Source organism: Benincasa hispida, unplaced genomic scaffold (genome assembly GCF_027475165.1).
Source record: "Benincasa hispida cultivar pf3 unplaced genomic scaffold, pf3_genome.v1.1 HicScf1848, whole genome shotgun sequence".
NCBI lineage: Eukaryota > Viridiplantae > Streptophyta > Magnoliopsida > Cucurbitales > Cucurbitaceae > Benincasa > Benincasa hispida.
Genome location: NW_028326240.1, coordinates 891,355 through 905,700, shown reverse-complemented (window position 1 = coordinate 905,700; position 14,346 = coordinate 891,355).

Genomic DNA, 14,346 nt, shown 5'->3' with positions numbered 1-14,346 from the left:
GTGAGTGGTTCTTTTTAAGATGAAAATCATTTTGAAAACCATCATTTTTGGGAAATCAATCACATAATAATAATCACAGTGTACCCATGCATGATCATGGATTTATTCATGCAATGATTAACCATTATTCCAAAATGCTACACGTGGCATGCATATCATATCATCAATCAATACAATCACCTATGGAAACCTTCCTATGACCCCAATTCCCGCCGATGTGCACATCGACCATTTTATTTATCCCGCTAGTCATGCGTAGGTACTTGACCATATTTCCCGCCGGTCGTCACCGACTATTATTTCCCACCGACCGAAGCTGACCATTATTTCCCGCCAAGCACCTTTTGTTAAGCATGCTAACCACATCCCGGGCATAATCGCAGTTTCCATAGTCACACACAAACAATATCATGGCAATCATCCTATCACCAAAAGCATGTATTTTGTATCTACAGATGCATATATTCCAATATCATAGTATAAAGCTAAATGAATACTTACAATATGCATTTACTATCAAAGCAACCTAACACTCACAATATATCGAACCTATAACGCTATAACAGTCACACTATGTGTTAATTATCAAAGCTATAACACTCACACTATGTGTTAATGATCAAAGCTATAACACTCACCTTAATTGCTTAGGAGCCTTTCTAATAGTTCCCTTTTCTACCTCGGGCTCCCTTTTTACCCCTAGAATTCAGATCCAATTTACAACTTAGATTAATCATAGTTCTAAACCTTATTTTAAGATACTTGCTTCTAAAAAACTATTCTAAAATGTCTCAAGAAGCTTACCATAAAATCTTAGCTCATAACTCTTCATGGTTTAGCTGGAATCATCCAAACATCAAGACTGACCCAACTTACCCAATAGCTCGACCCCTATGTCTTTTTCTCGTTCTCCAGCCCAATTCCTTAGAGATTCTTCTCCGAAAGCCTCACCATGAAAATTATACTCTCTTATCTTTTAGATGGCTTTAAAATTACATCAAATGCTCGAGTAGATTAGGAGATCTTCTCGTCTCAATTTGATGCATTCTCCTTCACCCTCACTATCCAATGCACTCCACTCTCCCCCTCTTTTTACGAATTTTATGATTTGTGATTTGAAAATGAAATCCCAACAGCTCTATTTATAGGCATCCAAACCTCATATGGTGTTGACATCACCTACTTGGCTGCATGGCCAAATGTTTAATCCTCCCTTTATCAACGTAAGCTGACTTCACCTTGGTTCAATGTATTCTTCCCAAACGTATCCAACACAATTTCTCAGGGTTTAAGAATTCCTCTTAATCGGACACCTAAATTTTAATTAAAGTTTGCCCTTACGTCTTCAAGCTTTGTTTGTATTCAATTTAGGGTTTTCAATGCATAATCTATAAGATCGTGGCCAAGTTCAACAAATAAATACCCAGTTCGATGCACAGGCGATTTCCTTCGATCGCATGGGCGTGACATTCAAATTAGGCGTTCAGACTGCTCTCGCTCTCTCCCACTTTCTCACTGGTCTCATTCTTTCCATTCTCGCTCTCTCCCACTTTCTCGCTCACAATCTCGCTCTCTCCAACTTTCTCACTCAAACTCTCGCTTTCTCCACTCTCGCTAAGGATCTCGCTCTCTCCAGCCTTCTCACTAGCTTGGATCTCAGCAGTGTCGCTCTCTCCATTCTCTTGCTTAGCCAGTCTCGCTCTCTCTCATTCTCTCGCTCAACCAGTCTCGCTCTCTCCCATTCTCTCGCTCAAATCTCGCACTCGCTCTAATCTCGCTCTCTCTCTAATCTCGCTCTTTCCATTCTCTCCAACTTCCTTCAATCTCGTTAGGTACTGTGAATATGATTTATCTCCGTGCAACTTCCACACGAATTTTCCCAAATAATTTTCTATATTTTCCTCAGTTCTTCAATCATTTCTTCACTATTCAGGATTTAAGTCTTCAAGATTTTCTCTTCTTTTTATCCTTTTAAAGTCCTCTCTACTCGTACTTCAGAATCAAATATGGTTATCATAACTATAATACCTAACCATTATAGTTTACATTCACTCTTACTAATTGTTGATCCACAAAAGGTGACAATTATTAAAATTATTATGACAATTGTAAAATTATTAGATTATTTACATAACATAGGATTTAACTTTCTTCTAATTAACCCCTTAATCACTTATTTAAGTAGGAAAATGGAGATCCGGTTTCACAATTTCTATGTCCATTGGATATAACCAATCAACAATACGATGACCCTTCACAAATCGCTCGTAAGTACAGCTGGGCCAATTTACCGTTTTTCTCCTGTAGTTACATCTAACTCCTTAAGTACCACTAATCCTTCTAATGGAAAATACATCGTAGTCCCACTATGACTAAACCCTTCTCGGACCAAGAGAAGATATGGCGCCAAATTGTACAAGCTTCGGAATCAGCCTTTAAGAGAGTAATTTATCAACTTACCCCTGCTTCGGGGAAGGAGTGAATTTCGTCTTGTGTAGCTGAGTTCTCAGCTCCCCAATCCGACGAATCTCCAAAGTGGTAGGTTTGAGTCGGCGATCTGGCCACTCTCACCCATGTAAATCAAAGAATTGCCCTCATAGGCAGGAGTTCACAACTCGCCCAGGATTAAGGTCATGTTACCTATGGTCATCCTAGTGAAATGAAAGTTCTCAATTATGAACGGCATTATATAACAAGACTAAACATTTTGTGGTCCGGTCTTATACAAACTCCTTTGTATAGAGTATCCTCGCTCGCATGTCTACTACACGAATGATTAGGATCAGCTCATTTATAGCACTTTACAACATTTGTAAGACCTACAAAGCGAGCCACACTCGTAGTGTCACCAGGATAAGGTATCCCTTCTTTATCCATATACTACAGACCATTTAGATTATCACTTAAAGCACGATCCACTTGTATGTCTCCACATACATGCTTAAGTTACAACGATAACCATGGATCTTAGTTTGTTGGTTTGTGGTTAATACAACTAAAATATCTTATATTTCATAGATCAAAGTGAATAAAATATCATATATTATAAATCACAAAATGTTTGTTCATACATGTGTTTACAAACTACAGAACCCCAACAATCTCCTACTTGTCCTAAAGCTAGTGGGGTGTACAAGATAATCATATTACAAGTACACAAAACAATAAACTAGGGCACAAATTCCTAGTACAACATCTCTCATTTTCCCAAGTCTAGCTGTGATCTGTCCCATAAACCCATACTCTACAGGTGACCCTCAAACACTGTACCCGTGAGAGACTTCGTAAAGGAATCAGTAACGTTGTGCTCTGAAGCTATCTTTGAGACAATTATGTCCCCTCGATGCACAATCTCTCGGATGAGATGGTATTTCCACTCTATGTGCTTGTCATGCTTATGACTCTGAGGCTCACGGGAATTTTCCATAGCACCACTATTATCACAATAAAGGGTGATGGGCCTAAACATGTCTCAAACAACTTCCAGATCAGTCAGAAACTTTCTAAGCCAAATGGCCTCCTTAGAAGCTTCACAAGCCGCTACATACTCGTCCTCTATGGTGGAGTAAGCGATGCACCCCTTCTTGGTGCTTCGCCATACTACAGCCCCTCCGTTAAGAGTGAACACCGATCCTAAAGTAGATTTTTGAGAATCCTTATTAGTCTGAAAATCAAAGTCCGTGTATCCTATAAGGATTAAATCCTTAGAACCATACACAAGCATGTAGTCCCTCATTCTCTGAAGATACTTGAGGATGTTCTTGACGGTTGTTCAATGACTCTGTCCTGGATTAGACTGATATCTACTGACTATCCTCACAGCGTAGCAGATGTCAGGTCTAGTACATAACGTCGTATACATCAAACTATCCAAAACAGATACATAGGGGACCCATCTCATTTCCTTAACCTCTTGAGGTGTCTTAGGAGACTGTTCCTTAGACAAAGTAACTCTGTGCTGAAAAGGCAATAGGCCCCTCTTGGAGTTCTGCATCAAGTACTTGATCAACATCTTGTCAATGTACGATGCATGAGACAGTGCTAGCATTTTGTTCTTTCAATCTCGAAAGATCTGAATCCCAAGAACAAACTGAGCCTCTCCCAAATCTTTCATTTGGAATTGGGTCGCTAGCCAGTTCTTAATTGAAGTCAGTAAACCTACGTCATTCCTAATGAGTAGGATATCGTCTAAATATAACACTAGGAAAACTACTGAACTGTTGATGATCTTTTTATAGACACAAGGCTCATCAACGTTTTGGTCAAAGCCATAAGATTTGATCGTAGTATCAAACCTTATGTTCCAAGATCGAGATGCTTGTTTCAGTCCATAAATGAACCGATTCACCCTGGAAACCTTTTACTCTTGACCTTGGGCTATGAATCCCTTAGGCTACACCTTATAAATTGTCTCCTCAAGATTGCCATTTAGAAAAGTAGTCTTGACATCCATTTGCCATATCTTATAGTCATAATATGAGGCAATGGATAGAAGGATGTGGATAGACTTTAGCATGGCAATAGGTGAAAAAGTCTCCTCATAGTCGACTCCCTCTACCTGGGTATAAACCTTTACAACCTATAGGTTTAACCTCATCAAGTTGATCTACAAGATCCCAAACTGAGTTGAAGTACATAGACTTCATCTTGAGATCCATGGCTTTGACCCATTCATCTCTGTCAACATTCTCCATTGCCTTCTTGTAAGACAACAGATCTTCAACCTCACCATTAGCTACCATAGCTAGGATTTTTGTTAAACCCATATAGCGAATAGGTGAGTTCGCAACCCTCCTACTACGTCGAGGTGACCTCAACTCTTGAGGTGGATTTGACATACTAGATGAACTAACATTCAACAACTCTTGTTGAGGTAGCAGGCTCTTCAACAACTCTTGTTGAAGATTCAGTAGTTTCTTTGGAAAGCTCATTCGACACGATTTTACTTCCTGGACTGCGATCCCTTATATGTTCCTCCTCAAGAAAAGTAGCATTTTTCGATATAAACACTTTTTTTTCCTTAGGATCATAAATAACCCCCTCGTGTCCCATTGGGTAGCCTACAAATAGGCACAACCTCGAACATGATTCCAGTTTCTTAAGATTAGCCTCAAGCACATGTGCTGGGCAACCCCAAATGCGGAAGTGACGTAAACTAGCTTTACGCCCATTCCACAACTCCAAAGGTGTTCTAACAACACTTTTGGAGGAACACAGTTCAGGATGTAAGCTGCAGTCTCTACTACAAAACCCCAAAACGAGTCTGGTAAGGAAGCGTAACTCATCATCGACCGAACCATGTCCAACAGGGTTTGATTTCTTCTCTCCAATACACCATTCTGTTGAGGTGTATCAGATGCTGAGAGTTGGGAAAAGTTTCCATGTTCTATCATATAGTTTTGGAACTCAAAATCCAAAAACTTTCCACCTCGATCAGATAGAAGCGTTTTAATTGTTTTACTTAACGCATTTTCAACTTTAGCCTTGAACTCTTTGAACTTTTCAAAGGACTCGGACTTATGTTGCATTAAATAAACGTACCCATATCTCAAATAATCATCAATAAAAGTGATGAAGTATTCGTAGCTTCCCCTGGCTCGCACATTCATCGGACCACAAAGGTCTGAATGCACTAACTATAGAGGCTCTTTGGCCCTATAACCTTTTCCAGTAAAAGGTCTTTTAGTCATTTTGCCTTCAAGGCATGACTCGCACATAGGTAAAGAATTTTCTTCTAACTTGTTTAGAAGTCCATTCTTCACCAACTTCTCGATCCTATTGAGATTAATGTGCCCTAAACATAGGTGCTAAAATTGGGCATTTTCTTTAGGAGAAACTTTAAGTCGTATGTTATGAGTTACGATAGTTTTAAACATCTTTATGTTATGGAGGGAATTTGTTGCTAACGACCTTAGCAAATACAAATTGTTTTCTAGTTGAGCTAAAAGTATATCAACACCATCTTTCGAAATAAACACTTTATTTACAGAAAATTTTAAGGTGTATTTACATTCAAGCAACGACTTTACAGAAATTAAGTTCCTCTTTAACTCGAGAACTACATATACATAATTCAGAATGATAAACCTATTCTGTAAAGTCAACCGGAGACCTCCCACTGCCACAGCTGAGACAATGTGCCCGGTTTCAACTCGCATCGTCATCTCACCAGCCTTAAGCTACCACCAGGAATTAATTCTCTAAAATGAAAAAAGAACATGGTAAGTGGCCCCAGAGTCTATAGTTTAAGCAGAATCATCATTCTCCATTAAACAAGTCTCTAAAACCAGTAAATCATATTTACCTTGTTTGGCCTTCTTCTTCTCCTTCAAATAACGTGGGTAGTTTCGCTTCCAGTGTCCATCTTGGTTTTGTGGAAACAGTTTCCCTTGTCAACCAGCGCTGGTTGTCTACCTTGTGGAGCGGCAGGTTGTGGGTTAGTAGATGTGTTCCCCTTCCCTTTACTACCATTCTTCTTCTTCCACTTGCAGGTACAAGAAGAAAAAGGTGCAGACTTAGTTCTAGAGGTCGAACCCCGATGAAACTTCTTGGAAGATGAAGCAGCATTTGCCTCACCAACCTTCTTCTCCTTGCTTCTTAGCAGGGATTGGAATGTCTGCAACTCATTCAGTAGATTTATAAGGTTGTAGTCAACCCTATTTAGAACAGCATTGCTGACAAAATGAAGGAAGATTTCTGATAACGACTCTAGAATTATGCTAACCTGGTTGGCCTCATCAATGCTCGACCCGTTCATCTCCGCCATGTTGAAGTGGACCATCATGTTCAGAACATATCCACGAACAGATGTACCCTCCTTCATTTTGGAGTTGAAGATGAACTTAAGAGTGTTGTGCCTGAGTTGTGCGGACGGTTGTTCGAACATTCCCCCCAGGGACTCATGATCTCGCGTGCAGTGATCATGGGCTCATTCTTCTTGACAAAAATGTCATTAAGGCTGGCCAAGATATACGCTCGCGCCTTCTCGCCCGTGTCTATTTCTCATATGCCTCTTGAACATTTTGAGCAGCATTGGGAGGTGGAATAGAAGGACAATCCTCCATAAGAATGAACCTCAGGTCATCGATGATCAGTATCGTATCAATCGTGTTTTTTTAACTAGCGTAGTTCTCGACAGTCAGTTTATTGGCAGCTAAAAGTGCAAGAGTAGTGGTAGCCATTTAAATAAAGTTGCTGAAAAAAGAACAAACTTAATGAGTCTACTTGCATTATCACTTTTAACACCAATTAAGATTTAGCAAAATAGTTCTATTGTACCCTAAGTGATCTTTATTTTGTAATGATGCCCCAGTGAGGCAGGACAAAATTCACCGTTGGGGTAATCAAGTGCCCCTTCACTGGAATGAGACAATCTCAACCATTAGACAGAAACAACTCCTTGTAACTGAATCTAACAGTCACCACTATTCGATCTAGAATTTGTTAACATCCTTAACAATTTCGTATAAGTATAACCCCTTATTTGAGGCCTTAGAGTCCCGCCCTAATGCGTCCATCGTAGAAAAAAGTATATTAGGACATGAGACTAAAGCAACCCTATCCATTTCTGGAGATTAGATAAAGAGTTGTGCAAATATAACCATTTTTTAGGGGGACACTCCCAGGGTGCCTCGAGGCGATGCACGAAAACGTTATCCAACCTAATGAGAGAGACTGTGCGATATGTTGTCACACGTCCCGCTCCCACTTACTATGAACATTCTCTCCACTCACCTTGATATTGTCCTACCCAAATGTCATCCTATAGAAGGACACTTTCAGGGTGCCTCGAAGCCGAGGATAGATCTCACAGTGTGAACTTTTTATGGAGAAATGTGTAGAAGTAAAGTGAAGTATCATATACCCCAATTACCTCCCACTGAATGTTCTACCTAGGGATTTATTAACTTGGAAAATTCGGCTACTAATTTTTAACTAAGTGGGTGTTTAATTGTTCAGAAACCACACTTGCTTTTGACAATTAAATAAGTATGAGTCAAGTCTTATTAAACACTTCAATAGACTATCATCAAATTTTCATGCATGCAGCAAATCTATCTAATTCACCTTTCCAGGTAGGGGTGTGATGTTTCCATCGATTTAAGTACCCCAGCCTAGCCATAACCAACCTTAGACAAAAGGTCCCTTATAGATAGATTTGGTACATTTTAATCTTTTATTAGTTAATTTAATCATATTAAACCGAGTTAAAAGATTAAACTTAGGTATCTAATCTCATTAGAACCGTGATTTTAGGTCTATCTCAATCAAATTTTAGAACTCTTTTAAAACATGATTAAAGCCTAACTTTGCATGCATGTCTTTCTTATTGATTTTAATTCTAGTTTCATTAATTATAACCCTTATAAAAAATGAAACAACGAAAATCAACCACATTGCTAGGCTAGACGTCCAAAAGGCATTTATAACTTTTATAAATAAACCGAAGTGTCATGCTTCATGCAATGTTCATTCATTACTATATATAACTTTTATATAACTTGTAATGAACTAAGCATACATGTTAACATACACCCTTATACTATAACACTTATAATATAAAGATGATGGATGGATATGCTTAATGCATGCATATATTATAACTCTTATATTATATGATGCATGAGCTTGCTTTAATGTAATTTAATCATGCAAGCTATTATATTATAACACTTATAATATAAAGATGATGCATGAATAAAATGCATAATCTATGGTGCGTTTTAAAACCATATGACATACATTATGGCATATAAGTAAACATACATCACATGTACATTCATTAAAAAATTGATGGATCGGGATACTTAGCCTCAAAACCGGAAAAATAAAGCTAACTATTACATAATGATCGAGTCAACTGGTTCAAACAGGCGAACCGAGTCTTGAACCCTCTGGACGAAGCCTCGTCACTTGATCGAGTTGCAGCTCCTTATGATCGTCGAGTAACTCTTGTCGAGTAAAAAAGATCGTGCAGCGTTGATCGCATGCTTTTGGACTATGCGATGAGCATGAAGGCCCACGTGATCGAGCATCGCACATCGAGCCACGCATGCCATGTAATCGAGTAGACAAACTATACGATGAAGAATGATTTTCTAAATGATCGAGGAGCAAGCATCGAGTATCGTATACCAAGTGATCGAGTAGCTAGTGACTATGCGATGAGCATGCTAGCCTACTCGATCGTTTAGCGCACATGCCATGCATCAAGTATCACATACTCAACGATCGTTTACCCCGAGTGTCTACACGATCGAGTAAACTCTTTACTCGATCACGTAGCATTAGCTATGCGATCATTTTGCAAATACTACACGATCGAGTATAACTTTTATGCACGATTACATAGCTAAATCTAAATGATTGTTTAGCCTGGGCTACACAATGCGACCAACCAATTGGTCTTTTTCCTCGAAGTGAACAACATCTCCATGCATCTAAAGCTTCATTACGAACGACTCAAACAAACAAAAAACTTGAATACATACTCGATTTCTTGTTAATTATGCCTAAAAATGCAAGGGCCCTTACAAATTAACTTATATAAATGTTAAAAAAAAAAAAAAAAAAAAAAAAAAAAAGCTTTAAACAAAGGTAATTATCCCCTAAACATCCATCAACACATCCACAAAACATCTAACACTTAAACGCATTGCAGAATTCATAAAACCCACCAAGACTGTAAATGAAATTCAATACATCAATGGAATTTGAAATATCAAAACAACCTGGCTCTGATACCAATTGAAGGAACTCTAAAACTAGAGAATCAATGAGTGGAAGCGGATCAAGCAAACAATACCTTCGAAGAACCGTTTCTTAACATATAATCAAATAGAAACGATTATGCATAAAGATAAATTACAACATGTTTCTTAACATACATGCAAAGGATCGAGTAAACAATACCTTTGAAGAACCATTTCTTCATGTATTTCCCTCGATCATTCAACAATTGAGCAAACAAGCACGAACGCAACGAGCAACTGAAAAATCCTCGATCACTAGCGAGTACAACTCGATCCTCGATCCTCAAACAGAACTCGACACCACCACAAGGTTACCTTCATATTCTCGATGTGAGAATTCAGGAGTTGTGGGCTTTGTATGAATTTGGATAGAGGGATGGAGGAAGTGAATGAGTAAACGATCGAGTATGTGATGAACAATCATGTAGAAGAAGAAGGTCTATCGTATAAACTTGATACTTGATCGTGTAGAAACAAGTTCTACGTATAGAAAACTCGATAACTATTGTTTAGTCTCTCGAAAGTAATCTGATTACTTGTTTCATTTTTTCATGGGATAAATAATGAAAAACCATTTTTCTTCTTTGTCCTATTTAGCCATAAACCGTCTAAAACTACCCATTAAGGTAGTTATTGGAGAAAAAGAAAAATAATTATCTCATAATTAATAATTTATAAATAAATACAATAACTAACGTATCATATTATATTTATAACCTATAGTTTTAATATTCCGTCATATGCAACATATGAACCATAGTTCTTTTTCTCTTTTTATCGCATTTAATATAAATCATATTTATATTAATTCCTCCAATCAAATAATGTATCTAATACATCATATCATATATAATTGAATTAATTTAATTGTAAAATATATAATCAAATTCCCTCTTGTTAATTTGAACATTTCAAACTAACCCAAAAACTTATTCTCAACTTGAATCCATTGAGCTAAGAAGGGGACCTTATGGAGCTGTAGCTTAAAGCTCCAATGGTACATGAATAACTGACTAAACTCTTTAATCACAATATCCACCATCCGTTAACTGCCTGGCACTCCACTAAAGACCGACAGTTGCACTCTTTGCACTACAGATATATTTCTGTGTCTATTGGATATAACCAATCAACAGTACAATGACCCTTCATAAATCGCTCGTAAATACAGCTGGGCCAATTTACTATTTTACCCTAGTAGCTACATCTAACTCCATAAGTACCACTGATCCCTCTAATGAACATACATCATAGTCCCACTATGACTAAACTCTTCTTGGGCCAAGAGAAGGTGTGGCACCACATTGTTCAAGTCTTAGAATCAGCCCTTAAGGGAGCAATTTATCTACTTACCCCTGCTTCGAGGAAGAAGTGAATTATGTTTTGTGTAGCTAAGTTTCCAACTCCCCAATCAGACGAATCCTCAAAGTGGTAGGTTTGAATCGGCGATCTGGCCACTCTCACCTATACAAATCAAAGGACCATTCTCATAGGCAGGAGTTCACAACTCACTCAGGATTAAGGTCATGTTACCTATAGTCATCCTAGTGAAATCAAAGTCTCAATTATGAACGGCATTATATAACGAGATTAAACATTTCGTGGTCCGGTCTTATACAAACTTCTTTGTATAGAGTATCATCGTTCACATGTCTAATACACGAATGATCAGGTTCAGATCATTTGTAGCACTTTACAACATTTGTAATACCTACAAAGCGGGCCACACTCGTAGTGTCAAGGATAAGGTATCCCTTCTTTATCCATATACTATAAACCATTTAAGTTATCACCTAAAGCACGATCCACTTATATGTCTCCACATACATACTTAAGTTACAAGGATAACTATGGATATTAGTTTATTTGTTTGTGGTTAATGCAACTAAAATATCTCATATTTCATAAACTGAAGTGAATAAAATATCATATATTATAAATCACAGAGTGTTTGTTCATACATGTGTTTACAAACTACACGACCCTACGAGATTTAGGGCATCAACCCCAAAACTTTTGCCATTATACACTATTTTTGGCAATTTCTATGGTAGCTTGTGAGTCACAGTGTAAAGAGGCTGGTACTGATGCCCTCCATAATGATACATCTCTCAATATGCTTTTAAGCCACTCAACCTCTTGCCCTACTAATTCTAGAGCAATAATCTCTGACTCCATGGTAGACCTAGCTATACATTATTTTGCAAACTTCCATGATATAGCTCCCCTCCTAATAAGAACACATATCCACTAGTGGAGCTTACTTCATCATTGTTTGTTACCCAGTTTGCATCACAATACCCTTTTAATACAACAAGAAATTTATTAAAATGAAAAAAAATTAGTCTATAGTGCCCTTAAGGTACCTTAACAGATGACGAAGCACAATCCGGTGATCTTTATCAGAATTATGTGTATATCTATTCAATCTGCTCATGGTATATACGATATCAGATCTAGTGTAATTCATTAAAAACATAACACTTCCTTTTTGCATATTCAGATTGAGAAACACTATCTCCCTTATTTTTCTTAAGGCTTATACCAGCATCATAAGGTGTTCTTACAAGGGTGTCTCAAAGCTATCAAATTTCTTTAAAAGTCTTTATATGTAGTGTGACTAACATAAAGAGAGACTATTCTCAATTTTTCTTATCTTAACACCAAGTATTACGTCAGCTTCTCATAAATCTTTCAATTCAAAATGTGACGATAATGGCAACTTGGTATAATTGATTACAACTATGCTTGTTCCAAAGATAATCATATCATCAACATACAAACATATAAACACACACTCTGCTCCAATGGACACATAAATATATCTGTAGTGCGAAGAGTACAATTATCGGTCTTTAGTAGAGTGTCCAACAGTTAATGGATGTTGAATAGTTTAATTAAATGCATCTACTTAATTATTCAAGTACCATTGGAGCTTCAAGCTACAGCTCCATAAGGTTCTCTCTATAGCTCAATAAGGATTATGAAAATTAATTTTGGATTAATTTGAATTGTTCAAATTAATTGAGGGAATTAATTATATGTGATATAATTAATTTAATTTAATTACTTGTGATATAATTAATATGTATTTGATACATTATAATATAAAGTTTATTTAAGAGGAAAAAAAATATTTGAATATGATTCAAATATTAATTATATGAATTTGATTCATATAATTAAATTTAGTATAAATGGTATTTATATTAAATATCATGCATTAGTAGGAGAATGAAAACTATAGGTTATATTGTATTTGATACAATATTAAACTATAGATTATGTATTATATTTGATATATATTATATGATAAGGTAGTTATCATATAAATATATATTAAAATATTTATTAAATTATTTTATATATTAATTTTTTAAAATTAATATGGGAGGGAGTCATAACTCCCTCCCCCTCTTTTCTCTTTTAAACATGTGTGATAATGGGGTTGAGATGTGTGTGGTTTTTTGCTTCTTCTTCACAAAAAATTTATAGAAGCTTTTGGAGTCTCTGAATTCTCTCTTCAACTCTCACAACAAAAATTTCCTAAAACGTTTTTCCTCTCGATTTTCTCTCTCTCTCTCTCTCTCTTCCAAAACTAAGAGCCCACTCGACTCTTTGGAGATTCTCATCCCAAAAGAGAATACAGGAGGCTCTAATTGGTGGTGGCCATTTTGGATCGTTCGTGTTTTGTTCGTGATAGATCCGGAGAAAGGAAATTTAGTGAAGACTATTCGTTCTTCAAGGGTAAAGTCCTCTCTAACCCCTTTTCTCTCTTTTTCGTTTATTAAGCATGTTGTGAGTTAAAGTTAATGCATATTTTCTTCTGTAATTTTTCATTTCTATGAAAAACCGAAAATTGGGACGATCCACGTTTTCGTTCAGGGGCTTCATAGGTTCCTTCAATACCAACCTAGTCTTATACCTTTCAATTGAGTCATCAGATCTAATTTCTTTTTTAAAATTCGTGTGCATCTAATTGGTTTACTACCTTTGGGAATATCTACCAAGTCCTAAGTTTGTTTCATGGTTAGTGAATCTAATTCACTTTTAATTGTTTCTTTTCGTAAACTTAAATCCATAGAATTTAAGGCCTCTTGGTAGGTTTTGGGATCCTCATTGTGTTGGGATTGGTGTCCTAAATCTCTCTTGTATTCTTGTAGTTTGTAAACTTTGTATAAATAAGTTGTTATTAATAAAATAATTTTTATTTTATAAGCATACACTCAATCCAGTAAACGATCCTAGGTTATTTTATGTAAGTTAAACATATATGTAGAGACATACAGGTGGATCATGTTTAAATGAAAACCTAAACGGTAAGTAGTAGATGGATAAGGCTGGGTATCTTATCCTGGTGACACTACAGATATGACTCGCTTCGTAGATGTTACAAGTGTTGTAAGGTGCTATAAATGATCTAATTCTGATCATTCATGTGGAGACATGTGAGTAGGGGTATCCTATACAAAGAGTTTGTATAAGATCAGACCACGAAATGATTAGTCTCATTATATAATGTTGTTAATAAAAGAGACATACATTTCACCATGATGACCATAGGTGACATGACCTGAATCCTAAGTGAGTTGTG